At 48.0% G+C, this 14,719-nt stretch overlaps 1 protein-coding gene across 1 annotated transcript in view; it reads right to left on the bottom strand.

Annotated features, from left to right (window-relative positions):
- The window catches only part of FBXW4 (F-box and WD repeat domain containing 4), a 2,081,992-nt gene that overhangs the window by 1,964,324 nt on the left and 102,949 nt on the right, over positions 1–14,719 (bottom strand). The gene's annotated exons all lie outside the window — the stretch shown is intronic.

The following is a 14,719-nucleotide window of genomic DNA, read 5'->3' as shown; positions in this document are numbered from 1 at the left end:
CATGGAGGTTGTGTTGTCTGTCTGGACTGCGAGTACCTGTCCAGCTACCACTGGCAGGGAAGCCTTCAGCGCCCACCTTATGGCCCTGAGCTCTAACACACTGATGTGGAGTTGTGACTCTTGCGCCGACCAAGTGCCCTTGGTTTGGAGGTCTGAAAGGTGAGCGCCCCAGCCTGGTAATGACACGTCCGTCCTCAGCATAAAGGTCAATGTCGGTGCTTGAAACAGCATCCCTTGTTGAAGATTTTGCAGCACATTTCACCATTCAAAGAGCCTTGTGTAACGTCGATGGAATCTGGATGACGTCCTCCCAACATCCGAGAGCTTGTTTCCATTGGTGGTCCAGGGCCTCCTGAATCGGTCTCATGCGAAGCCTGCTATTTGGTATGAGGAATATGCACGAGGACATCATGCCCAGAAGGGATTTGTAAGAGCGTACAGATGTCGTCTCTCTCTTCAGGAAGCACGAGGTTGAGCGTAGAATCGCTGCTACCCTTTCTGTCGATTGTCTAACCCTGGGAATGGTGGTATCAAACTCGGCGCCCAGGAAAAGAGCTGTCTTGCTGGGAACGGGGCAGGACTTCTTGTTGTTTAGAAACCTAACCCTTTTAGGAGGTTGATCGTCCTTAAAACTACTGAGAGAGCCCTTGCGGCGGAACCTGCTTTTATCAACCAGTCGTCCAAGTATGGGAAGACTTCCGTTCCTGGCCTACTGAGCTTTGCAGCTACTGGTGCCAAGCACTTTGTGAAAACTCTCAGTGCAGATTTTAGCCCGAATGGGAGCACTCAAAACTGGAAATTAAGCTCTCCCACCGTGACCCTGAGGAACTGTCTGTGAGCTGGATGGATCGGTATATGGAAGTAAGCGTCCTCCAAGTCTAAAGTTGGGAAGAAGTCGTTCTTGTTTAACCAAGGAAGCACACCTTGGAATGCTACCATCTTGAATGTTATGCCTTTGATATATTTGTTGAGCGCCCTCAGGTCCAAGATGGGTCTCCATTGACTGTTTTTTTCTTTCTGATGAGGAAGAAACATGAGTAAAAAACCTTTCCCCTCTGGGGGTACAGCACCAGCTCTACCGCTGCCTTCTGGAGCAGTTTTTGAACTTCGGACATGACCCGTTTTAACATGTGCACCCTGCGTGAAGATGGAGGCAGGGAAGGAGGTTGGTCTAGAAATTCTAAGGTGTGACCCTCTCTGATCACCTGCAACACCCATTTGTCCGATGTAATTGACTGCCAGCGTTGGAAGAACTGGCTTACTCTCCCCCCCAACGGGGTGTGACGTTGAGGGGACATAATCGGATAGTCAGTTTTGTTGGCCTTGCGATTTCCCCTGGGCGGAGCCACGCCTGCCTCTATGGGAGTATCTGTTGGAGGATAGATACTTGTTCTCTTGGTACATGCTACCTTGCGCTTTCTGACCATAAAAGGAGCGGCCGTACCCTCTGTATTTAGAAGATGAGCCCCTGAACGGGCAAAAAGACCGTCGATCCTTATCCTTGTCCTTTAAAGAACGGATGCCTTGGGTAGTGGCCGTATCTGATTTGATTCCCTTCAGGTGGTCGTCTATTTTCTTCCCAAAGAGCTCTTGCCCATCAAAGGGCATGTCCAATATCTGCGCTTGGACTTCAGGCCTGAAATTAGTAGCCTTCATCCAGGCCTGCCTTCTGAGTACTGTGCCATGAGCCATCTGTCTGAAGCCTGAATCGGCCACATCAACCGCTGCGTCGATCATATGATCAGAGGTGTCTTCATCATAGGCGATTATCGATCTAGCCTCTTCCTGAAGCTCTGGTAGTAACTGCTTAGCCAATTTGGACATGCGTAGTCAAAGCTTGCGATCATATCTCGCAGTCATGGCCATCGCATTACCCGCTCTGATGGTAAGTGACGCCGAAGCTGATACTTTCCTGCCCATGGCTTCTAGTTTACGCCCGTCCTTGTCCGGTGGTGCTGACATCAGCGAAGCGAGATTGGCAAGCTTCTTCCTAGCCGCAATTGTGATAACAGAGTCCGGTTTTGTATGACCTCTCAAGCAAAGCGGTGCAGACTCAGGCACTTTATATTTCTTCTCTGGTCTGGACACCAGAGCCAGGGTAGACAAGGGCGTAGATAAGATTTTGGATCCGGACTCCCAGATGGTGTCGAGGAGAGGAATGGAGGTAATCGTCCTCCTAAGTTTGTCCCTGTGCTCATACAGCACCGATTTCTTTTCCTCTGACGTAACATGAATTCTGAACAATTCTGCAGCCTTGCCTATTATGGTGTGGAAAGAAACCAGATCATAATAATAATATTATTATTATTATTATTATCTAGAGGTGAAGCATCTCCTGGGGAATCTCTCCTCCTGGGCTTCTTGACGATGTACTCGTCCCACTCACTGGCTGTGTCAGGCTCCTGTGTAATTTCACCTTCTTCTGTATCAGAGAATTCTCTAAAAGAATCCTCCTGCCAATCAGACTGAACCGGAGGACGGCCCCATTGTGGGATCCCTATTCGGAGAGCAAGGTCTATGCGATGATGGAGGTGGTGGGACCCTGGTCGGTGAAGCACTACGAGTCCTGCTCCTAGATCTTCGAGGATGCTCAGGTGATCGTGCCCTCTTCTGAGGTCTACCCCTATGAGGTGAACTTCTTGATGTGCCTAGAGTTGGAGATGTGTCTCTCCGACGGGTTTCCGGTTCTAGGGATCAGACGGCCTGCTCTGCTCCCTTTGATGCCTGTAGAACTCATCCATGATCCTTTGTACGGACAACATCAGTATCGGGTCATGAGGATAGTCAGCCTCTTCCGTAGAGGGCTGCCAAGGGGGACTGTGCTGCTTAGGGGAAGGACAAGTTTGTTCTTCCACCACTTCTGCATCTGAACATTTCTCCTGGAGAATTACATCAGGAAACTCTGCCATATCCCCCAAAGGAGAAACTTGGTTCAGCAGCCTCAGCAAAACTGTCCTCAATGACAGGTGTCACCCTGGCTTGAGTGGACGGCGCCTCAGGCTCCAATTCCTCGGTGCTCGATGGTACTTTCGTCGACGAATGTCCTGCCGAAGGTTCCGTCGATGAACGCGGCTTGGATGGTTTCTCTCACGTTGACGAGTGTTCCGTCGATGAATGGGTTTTGGCTGGTCCCCCCCCCTTCGACGAGTGTTTCGTGGACGAGCGTTTTGGTGCGTTTCCTTCGTCGACAACTGTTTCATGGACGATAAATCCGATGACGAGGATCTTGCCGTAGATGATGTCTTGTGTAATCGTCGTCGATGAGGGTTTCGTCAACGGTGTGGCTGACGATGGGCCTTTATCTTTCACACCGCTCGTGGGAGGTTTCCCCGTCGACGAATGCCCCCCCAACCCGGCTTTTTGGAAACTTACATTTGGAGGTAGATTTGGCTGATGAATGTGACTTTTTCTGGCTCAAGGAGTCTTGTGGAGGTAGAAAGGGTGTTAACTCCAGCTTCCTCTTACTTTTGGCCATGGGAGAGGAACTCCTTCCACTGAAGAGGACCTTCTCTTCGAAGTTTGCCTCTCAGATGGAATGCTGGATTGGACAGGAGCTGTTCTGACAGACTCTTCGTCCGAAGATTGATCCCTGGCTTCCAGATGTAAAAGAAGTCTTCTGTGCCTGTCCTGAAGAGTCTTGTTGAAAAAAGTCTAGCAAATGTCGCATTTCTGAATGTCATGCAGATACAAGCAGTAAATTAAATGTTCATGGGGGCCCTTCATGTAGACTAACTTCTTGCACCTCGTGCAGTCCCTGAACAGGGAAGGCTTCTTAACAGCCTGAGATGCAGCCATTCTGAAGAGAAGGTTTACAGACGATTTTGGGTCAAAAACAAGAGATATCTGTCTCAAAAACACCTGAGACCAAAGCCCCTAAACAGGGGAACAAAGTGGAATATATTTGAAAAATATATTCCACACAAAAAGTAGAAAAAGAATTGAAGAGCTCAGAGAGCTTGAGGATTCCCTATGTCTGTTAAAATGCGGTGAAAAATTTGAAGATGGCTGCTGGGGCGGAGCTTAAGCCCTGCCACCTCATTGGTTGGGGCCATAAAGGACCAAAGTGAGGTGGAGGGGCTAGACAATAGAATGGCTCATAACCATAATGGACTATGTACATGCATTGCTATGTAGCAATGAGTGTATATTAAAAACATTTAATAATTATTTTTATCACTGAGGATTCCCAGTCTGACGACGGGGAATATTCAAGCATCTGAATCTATAAAAGATCCAATGCTGAAGAAATAAAGTGAAATCTAGAGCATATATCCAAAGTATATCCTCATGAGCTCTACGGATGTACTTAGCTGCTTAAGAGGCTTGAGCCAAGTCTTCTGTTTTCATATATTGGGCAAGAGCAAATCGTACTGCGTTGTTCCTTTATACAAATATAGGCCTTAAATACAGCATCCTCAGTTGTAGTACAATGGGCATAAAAACATAACGGGTATGTTTCTCTCACAGTCACACAGAATGGGCATTTGTCTGATTTAGAAGGGTCCCAAGTATTTAAGACTTACAAGGAGGAGTATGTCAAAACTAAATTTGACAAAGAGGCAGCGATCGAAATTTGGTAATAATTAGTCTAAATCAGTAAGGCAGAGGATCCCTACATTCTGAGCACCCCTCACACACCCTCCAACACCACATAAGGCTACCTTCTCCTCTCCCTCCACCCGAAACCCTCACCCCTCTCTCCTCTGCCCCCAGAATCTACACCCCCTACCTCCAACAAACAACTCTTCAGTGGGCTCAAGTGCATTCTAATCAATGCCAGATCCGTCACTAAATATTGTCACATCTATGACCTTAACTCATCTGCAGGCCCAGGTATCCTCTTGATCACAGGTTCTCCCATGACTTCCGGCTTATTGCACATGAAGCCTTCCCATCAGGCTTATTGTGCATAACAGGACCAGCCGGGCAGGTGGGATTGCCATCCTCAACACATCTCTCCTCACAATCTCACACTCTGAGGAACTTGCCTGCAATTTAGACTGCAAAACCCTCCTCATTAAATTCCCATTCACCCCCTCACACACTCACAGCTTCCTGCTCATGGATCCTCGGGATACAATAGATGCTTTAAAGAATCCCTTAGTGACTCGGTAGTAGCCCTCTTGGTCTCCTTCCCTGTCCTCATAATACTAGGGGACTTCAATCTGGTTCTACATCCCACACAACCTTATGACATGATCCCTAATGGACAACATGGAAACCCTACATCTAACACAACTAGTCTCAGGCCCTCCCCACTGTCACACCCTAGATGTCATCTTCAGCACATCCTCTGACCTCATCACCACACTGCCGCCCTGCCCACTTGTCTGGACAGACCACTCAGCCATCCCCTTTACTCTTTGCACTCTAGACACTCCCACCCATCCGGCACCCCCAGGCCACTCACCCACTCCCACCTGTGGAAGAAAGTCAAAGTAACTCCTGACCTGGCAGAATCCCTACTCGCCTCCCTGACCTCCAAAACCCTCTATTTGGGTCAGATATCCATGTCCCATTTTGATCTCTAGCTCTCAGAAGCACTCAGGCCCATCACCCCTTTGAGATCCTTCTCTAATAGGCAAAGGGCCTCATTACGAGGCGGCGGTAACCCACTGGCGGGTTGCAGTAGACCCCTTAACACCTAATTTGGCGCCTGACTTCCCAGTGCCACCGGGACATTACAAGTCCCGGCAGAGCAGGAAGTCAGGTGCCAGATTTTGTAAGTCCCCATTCCCATTCAGTCCTATAGGACTCTATGGGAGTGGGGAGACGGAAGCACTAGCACCATTGCGAACGATGCCAGTGCTTCTGTGACGGCTCCAACTACCATGGCCGCTGCACCTGGCAGGGTCAGACCTGTCCTGCGCAGCGGCCGAGGCAGGCTGATTCGTAGTGTGGCGGTCTGGATACAAGGGTACCGGTGTGGTTACCGGCACCCTTGTTCCAGGACCACCACAGTTGTAATGAGGCTTAAGGTCTCTCTCCCAGATGGTTCACCTCAGCCTTCAAAATTCTTTAAAAAACCCACATCCTAGAACACAGATGGCATGCAGACCCATCACTGCAAATTAGACTACACCTCCCAGTTCAAAGTCTACCGGGCATAAATACGCAAAGCCCCCAAAAATTACTGTAACAGAATCACCAATGCTCCGAACCCTTCTGGGGAACTCCACAAGCTTATTTATGAATTCACCCCACCACGATCAGGACATCAGAACCGCTTCCCACACTCTCACGCATGCTCATCTTTCTCTCCACTCTCCCACCCGGATTTCCTCAAGCTACTAACAGCCGCTCCTCGGGATTCCCTTAGGAACCCCTGCTCCCCTTTCTACTAAAAGAAATCCTGACATCCACCTGCACCGGCAACATCACAAGATCCATCATCAACACACTTCCTATTCTCAGCACATTTCCTACAGAATTCAAAACCTCCTACATTAAGCCCCTGCTCAAAAAGCCTGTCCCAACCAGTTAGACACATCTCAAACAACTGAGTCATAGCTAAACTAATTGACCTAGCAGCCTACTCGCAACCGTGCCATTTCACAGAACCCAACCAGCTCTTCGACCCCGCCTAATCCGGCTTCAGACCCTTACGAGTAACTAATCGTGCCTAGTCTCCATCTTAAAAGACACAGGGCTCGGAAGGCTGCACCGCCCTAATCCTACTGGACCTCTTGCAGCCTTCAACACCATTGACCATTTCACTCTCACTGCATCAGGGACACAGCCCTGAAGTGGAGATCCTCCTTCCTCTCCATCTCAAATAGTACACATACCTCCTTTCTCAACGCTCCACCCAGTCCCCCACAGAGTGCCACATGGTGCCTCCCTCGCCCCTCTGCTCTTTAACCTATACCTGAGCCCTCTGCACCACACTCATTCAATCCCACGGCCTATCCTGCTATAATTATGCAGACACCCAAATCGTCTTTAAAATCCCAAAGTGATCCTCCTCCAACTCGCCATATTTTGCATCTTGTCTCGCAGAAATTGAATACTGGATGACTGCCAACCACCTCAACCCAGGAAAAACCTAGATAATGATCTGTGGGAAGACCAACCTTTTCCCACAACCCACCCTGTGGCCACTCTCTGGGCCCTCCACCTACTGCCTCCCACACAATCAAAAAACCTTGGATGCATCAAGGACGCGGACCAGACCCTATCACAGCACATCAACTCTGTAGCAAAAAAGCTGCTACTGCTGCATTCACATTTGCATTCTCTGCTGTATCTTTCCCTACCTGACCTTCCCACACAGTCCCCATGATGGTTGCCTTCCTTTCATGCTTTAACTATGAAGATGCCCTATAACTGGGGGCCCCCACATAACAGATACTCCAACAGGTACAAAACACGTCTGCAAGGTTTCTCCTAGTGCTAGGCCCCAGAGAACACATCACACCCGCCCTCTGTGTTCTTCACTGGCTTCAGATAGGGCGATGATCCACCTTCAAAGCAATGTACATCACCCACTGAGCTTTACATAACACAGGAAATCTGCAGCATAAATGTATACGCTACACGCCTAACAGAAACCCCAGATCAGGCACAGCACCTCTTTCTCAGTCCAAGCGCCCACCATCTGGAACTCAATCCCTTTTAGAATCCGCTGCATAGATCATCCAACCTTCAGGAAGGCTCTCAAAACCTGGCTCTTCCGTTCAGCATTCTCACAGACTTAGCCCATCTCCTGTGAGAACCACTACCCTCCCTATAATGTTTGCGGGACACAGGAGGAGTCGGCAAGTTGGGACATAGAGCCGCCTCTGAATGCATCTCAGTCAGGCCTTATGATAAGCTCTGCAAGACTACATCCAACTAGGCATCAGCCTTTCTTCACTCTAACGTCAAGCACTCCATTGCAACGGAACATAGATGTATGCTGCATGGGGCATGGCTATCTACCTCCACTTGTCTGCAATAAACATTGCTCGACTACACCCACCCAAACACACATCACCACCTCCGATAGAACGCAGATGAGCCCCATGAAAAATTCTGTCTAGCTGGTTTACATATTCGGTCTTCTTGATTTTCCTACTTCCTTGACCTTTGTCACAGACCCCATTCTCTCACATGATAACCATGAGCTGCAGCTTGTTTGTTTGTTTATTATTTATGCAGTGCGCCACACCTGAGGTATCTGGGCGCTTTAGTCAAGACAGCTTAGTATACATACATACACACACACATATAAATAGGTAGTGATACAGAATACAGATTGCAAAGTACGACATGGTAAAGAGCACTAAATCAGGCAAATAGCAGTCAAAAGCGACAATTACTAGCATAGAATAAGTATACATATATACATTAGTCAGTGGGAGGGCTAGACATAATGGTAGGGCCAGTGGAATCTAGATTATAGACTCAAACAGTACGTGCAGTGTCCTTTGAGAGGAGCCATTTTTTGGTTTTGGTCCTGAAACTCTGGAGGTTCTGGTCAGTGCGAAGGTTCAGTGGGAGAGCATTCCAGGCCAGGGCTGCTTGTACCGGGAAGCTAGTACTTCCCGCTCTTTTTATGTTGTAGCGAGACAAAATAATGCAGTGGGAATTGGCTGATCTCAGGGCTCTGAAGGTTTTAGGGACAATTTTGTCAATCAAGTATTTCGGGGCAGCATTCTGAAGAGATTTGTGGGAGATGGAGACAAGTTTAAATAAGATTCTGTCCTGGATAGAGAGCCATTTGTGTCTTCTTCTTGTTTCCGATATGTGCTCTTTTCTTGGGATGCTCAAGGCGGTTCTTAGTGCATTATTTTGCAGAGTTTGGAGTTTGTTTAGTACTTGTTGGCTCCTGCATATAGGGTGTTACAATAATTAAGTTTGGACAAGATTAATGCATATGCCAGGATCATACAGCTGTTAGTAGAGAGAGAGTTTTTACATGCATGAATAAGTTTGCAGGTGTAGGTGGTAGCTGACGCAGTGGCGCTAGCTTGTTTCTTAAGGTTCAGGGCGGAATCAAGGTGGAATCCTATGGTGCTAGTTTCCTTCGCCATAGTAATCAGGTTGCCGTCTATATTAAACTAGGTGTATTTAGGCTTGAGTTTTTTTAGGTGGATAGGGGCGCCTAATATAAGAATTTCAGTCTTGTTGTCATTCAGGCACAAGCTATGGGTGGCCATCCATGCCTGAATGATAAGGTACATTTTATTTAGTCGGTTGTTGTCAGCGTCTTAGTTGCCAGAAAGTGGGATTAGTATCTGGGTTTCATCTGCATAGTTGGTGTAGATGACACCCAGACGGTCCAGGATGTCAAATAAGAGTTTAGTAAACACATTATAAAGTGTAGGGTAAACACAGGAGCCTTGAGGCACCCCACAGGTGATTGGGATGGGGTCAGCTGCATCTGAAGGAGAGAATACTCTCATCATTCTGTCATTTAAGAAGCATTTAATCCACGTTGTGGCCTCTGGGGAGAAGTTTGCTGCCAATGATAAGTGTTCACAAAATATATTATGGTCAACCAGATCAAAGGCAGCGGACAGGTCTAGTAGTAGAAGTAGTGCACATTGTTTGTTGTCTTTTATTAAGTTTATGTTTTCAAACCTAGAAGGGCTGTTTCAGTTCCGTGAAGGGGTCTAAATCTGGATTGTCTAAGCCCTAAGAGATTGTTGGTCTCCTCGTAGGACTGAATTTGGAGGTAGGCTGCTTTATCAATGATTTTGAGAAGGAAGGGGACTGTAGTTATTGGCCTATAGTTGGTTGGGATGGTAGGGTCAAGTGAGGCTTTTTTGAGCAGGGGAAGTAGCCATGCGTCTTTTAGATTAGTAGGAACCTGACATGATTTGAACAAGACATTTATTAACCTATTGATAAAAGGGGTGAGAACCGTCACTGCATTTTTTATGATTTACGCAGGGCAAATGTCACCTTGGCATTGTGAGGGTTTCAAAGAGTTAATGATTTTTGCGACCTCTGTTGTGGCGACTTGAGTATATTTGAATGCCGGTAGAGTATTCTTAAAGATAGAATTTACTGAGTTCTGAGCTGTATCAAAGCCATTGGGATTAAGTCTCTTGGAGGTGATTTTCTTTTGGAGGGTCGTAATTTTATTGGCCAGGGCGTTTTGGAGCCAGTGCACCAAGCTTTGTCTTTAGGGTGAGAGTCGTCCGGGGCTATGGGCGATTCCAATTCCCTTAGGAATCCAAATAGTTCCTTAATGTTGGAACTGGCATTTTGGATTCTGTCGTTGTATGTTTCCTGTTTAGTTTTGATGATCTCTGCTTTGTAGCGTGCAGTGATTTCTGTGACTATATTTTTGTTCTCCTTGGTAGGTAAGTTTTTCCAGGTGGTCCCGCATTTTCTTTTTTCGGCCCTCAGGGCTTTCAATTGTGGTGTGTACCAGGCATTAAGGTGATCTTTAGGTTTAGTCTTGCGTAATTGTAAAGAATCAATAGTGTCAAGGGCCATTGTCATGGTGTTGTTGAAGAGATCTATTAGCTCCTCTGGATTTTCAGAGTTATTGCGTTGAGTATTGGGATCAGCAGGGGGGCCAATTTTTCAGCTGTGATGTTAGGTACGTAGCCTCTCCCAACCTACCTTTTATCTGGCTAAAGAAAATGCACACATGCATTTTAGAAATCCTTTCTTCACCGCTCACAACTCCGACTACAGTCATATGAAGGGCGTTCATCCCCATAGCGCTTCAAGGTCATACCAATGGTAGTAGGCACTATACAAATAACATAGCATTACTTCTGTCATAGGACTTTACCTTTGATGCAGGTCCAGGTCATTCTCCTGGCTGTGATCTCGGTCTAGAATTTGACTTAGGCGTGGTCCTGAAGCCCAAGACAAGGCATTGATCGATCAACTGATACCAGGCCCTGTATGGGACCCCTATTGCTTTAGGGTTATCTCTGTGATTAGACTGGTACATGTGGGATTTACTTCAATGTTCTTGGGTTACTGGGGCTGGTGGACTTGCTCCTCCCTCCATGTTCTGGGCTAGCACTCCTTGCTAGCTTTCCAAGGTTTAGCCCTTGCCAGTCTCTTGGCCAATGTCAGCAGACTTCAGTCTAGCCTGTTCCCTCAAATTGGCTGATCAGCTCTGGCTTAAATGGCTTAGCCAACTCCCTTTTATTCCCAAACTCTAGTTGATCCACACAGATTCTCCGGTCTTAGTTTCCCTGGCTTTCCCTATGTGTTTGGCATTCTTGAATTGGTCAACATCTTCTGTTCTTTGTTCTTCTCCACTACAACATCTTACAATAGCACAACTCTCTGCCAGGAATGGAAAACTATCTCCCACAAAGCCAGGCGGTTTCTGACTCTTTATACAGGTATAGATAAGAGGAAGGACATATGTAGGGTTCCGATTCATAGATACATTGTCCCATTAGCTTCATGAATCCCGATTGGCCTTAGCTGACTGGTTCCACCCCAATCCTTTGGCCGGTGTCTGGCATTTCCTGCAGGTGATGTGCATTGAGGACCGGCTGTGCCCCAGTCCCTGTGGTTGCAAATACCCAGTCTGTCATGTTGGAATCAGGCAGTAAGAACAAGGGAGCTCATGAACCTGGAGCTCCAGCTTCCCCTCATCCCTGCGATTCTCCCCCATTTGCAACGGCGAGGCTTCAAGGAGCACCAAATCACTGCTTGCATTTTAGGTGTATACCAAATATATTCTGTTTGTCTCTAGGCCAGAATTTGTACTCCCAGTGTGCACATATAGGTTACTCCCACTTCACGCCTGGATCTGTGACCATGCGCAAAGCCATGTCGAGAATCATTATCCTCTACTGTGTATTTAAAACTTTAATTCTGGTGGCAATGCTCTCCTGGTTTGGGCTCTGGGACTACAGGAACAGCCCCTTTCTCTAGAAATGAATGCAGCAGATGGGGGCAACAAAAACAATAGTGTAAATATCAAATTATATCATCTAGTTCACAACAACCATTTGGTGCACAGCAGTAACCACATTTGCACCATGTTAAATTACTTAAAACAAAAAAGAAGACAAAGCAGAATCCTCCTTAGTACTGGGTCCTGAGAGAAACCTGAAGGTGTCTCCCTGGCTAGTCCCCGGGGATCTGTCATCCAGGAGGCATGGACACATCCATCGCTATTGGATCCAGCTCCTGGCGGTGGACCAGTGCGGGAAGATCACCTGAATGGGGGGTCCTCGGGGAGTGGAAGTGGGACACTGCCGGGTGAGATGCAGTATTCCCCTTCTTATAACACCTTTTCCCCATCCTACCACGTAGGATACTCGAAAGCTCTACGGCCCTACCCCCTGCTTTCCCAAGACAAACACTTTCTCACGACACAAAAGACAACTGACTTAACACCAGAGCCATTTACCTAACATGTCCCAACACAAGGGTCAGGCAAAGTCAGGCAATTCAACAGAATCACACACACTTGACAGCCCTTTCCCTTCCCCACAGCAATAAAAGGTGGCGCACAAGAGCACACTATGAGCAAGACAAACCGCACAAGGACACAGCTATCTCAGGGCAGCAATTCAAGAGGAGAAAGGCGGCAAGAACTGAAGGGGCGACAAGGAGAGAAGTGACCCTGCCATTTTCGAGCCAGACCCACAACGCATCTGTAAAAGGAATCAAGACCGCCAACAATAGCCAGCGTGTGTTGCAGCAGACATCAACGGTACACAGAGCCCTCCTACACTGCTAACTCAGTCAGGGAGAGACACTTGCTACCGTGGTACCGTCCTTGACTCCAAAGACAAGAAAAGCCAAGCGGTTCATCACAGCCAGTGAGTCCAAAGAGAAGCGATAAGAAACCGAACTGTATTGAACGAAAGTTGCGAATGGCAAATTAAGGGAATATCCAAGAACTGTTCAGACCTCAGGGGAAAACCAGCTGCAGAGGGGTCCGGCACCAAATGGGTGCTCACTCTAGAGACTCTGGTTGATTCCCCTGTTGTTGAAACTACCGTTACCAGGGGGCCTAAGGCGAGCCGCAAGTAAAAGGTCAAAGTGGTCATACAGGGTTCTAGCAAAACCCCCTGTACAGTCAAAAGTTTTTGACCACAAGTAATTGCAAAACGAAGGGAATCGAATCCCACCGTTGAAGGAACTATGAGGCTGGCAAACGTGGACCCGACAGAGGGATGCCTGCAGAACCGGGAGAAGCATGATGCCTCAATGAACATTGTGTTGACAAGAGTGAACCCGACAAAGGGATGTCCACAGTGGATTGTCTAAAAGGACATTAAGACTTGTGAATGCAACAGGTGAAATGTTTAGGAAAAAGCCATGGTGAACCTCACAAAAAGGGTGGCGAACATTCCAGAAGGGTCTGAACCTGGAAGAGGGGGATCCAAGGATGAAAAAACATCACCCAACGAACATATGAAAAGGAACTTTGTTTGGTTATTTTGAACACATCAGGTCCTTGAAGGCAAGAGACGTTCTTTTATTAAACAGAGACAACCACTGAGGATCCTGATACCTGATAGCGGAACTGTAGTCTCGTGCTGGGAAAGCTCGAGAATGTGCTGTGCTCAGGAGTCCTGCCTTGTCCCGTGCTCAAACCGCAGGGAAGGGAGATCCCGGCTACCACATTGTGACTTATTTTGTGAACACTTCTTTCTTAAGAACCCTATCCCACACTCGTTTTGTATTTAGTTGTAAGGATTGGCAAGTTTTCTTTTTTAGTATAACCCATTTTTTTTGACAAGAGGCCACTAGGACTGCCTCATTTGATGGTCGTAGCTTGCTCCCATTTTAGATTTAGGTTAGGCATTTTTTCAACCTGCCTATACAGTTTATTAAACACCCTTGAACTGTGATCACTTTTGTCTGTCTTTACTGTTGCCACCATGAGTTCCTTACAGTCCGCAGTTAGTGACAGGTACTACAACAATTTCAATTACAAGACAGTTGTAAGCAGTTCATTTATAAGTAGTGTCATACATCAATTCGCTATATAATTAGGTAGGTTTGGTAATTAAAAATGGGTACTTGTGTAGCACAGCTGGCGAATTAAATGACCATGTTCAATGAACACTCAGCTCGCTTAAAAAAGTGCTAAAGGATTCCAAGATAGCAGCGTGTGACTGAGCAGCATGCCCCTCGACCTCCCCCACAGAAGCAGCCGCAATTGCTCTTAGGCAGTGAAGCAGCCCTCCCCAGGATTTACCGCTGAAGACTACTGCTCTGGGAAGGGGAGAGACACGGGTAGCTGCGGCTCCGACCCCCCACAACCACGTAACAACGGCTGCCGCGGCATTGGGTGGATTATCGAGGCCGAGCTGCAGTGTCCACGGCACATCCTTGCAGAGAGCCTGCCGAATCGCGGGGGCACTCCCTCACGCCCCATTACATAAGCCCAGGGCGCTATAGTGTCAGCAGCCCGCCCTTGCCACCCGATGTCATCCGGGAGGGGGACGGCATCCGGAGGAGGAGCCCTGAGCCTCAACAGTCCTTTGATCCGGAGCCCGGCCTCCTCGGGGAGTGGCCTGCAGACGCCGAGCTTCCTCACAGCAGCCGCGGGCCTGGCACATATGGACATAGGTGGTGGGTGGACCCTGCTGCCCACCACCCTAGCCTGCCGCATCCTAAGTGGCCCCAGTACAAGGGGCACACAGGTTGTGGGGCCCGCCGCCAAAGCCTGCCGCAGCACCTCCAGGAGACCACCCGTCGGAACGAGGGCGCCCCAGGAGCTCTCTAAGGCATCGGCTACAATGTCTGGCCTTCACTGAGGGAGCATCTGGCGACCCGCGCTCATCCCCGA

Source organism: Ambystoma mexicanum, chromosome 8 (genome assembly GCF_040938575.1).
Source record: "Ambystoma mexicanum isolate Mex_15411 chromosome 8, UKY_AmexF1_1, whole genome shotgun sequence".
Taxonomy (NCBI): Eukaryota; Metazoa; Chordata; class Amphibia; order Caudata; family Ambystomatidae; genus Ambystoma; species Ambystoma mexicanum.
Note: the sequence above shows the minus strand (reverse complement) of the source record. Positions and strands in the feature narration are given on the sequence as shown.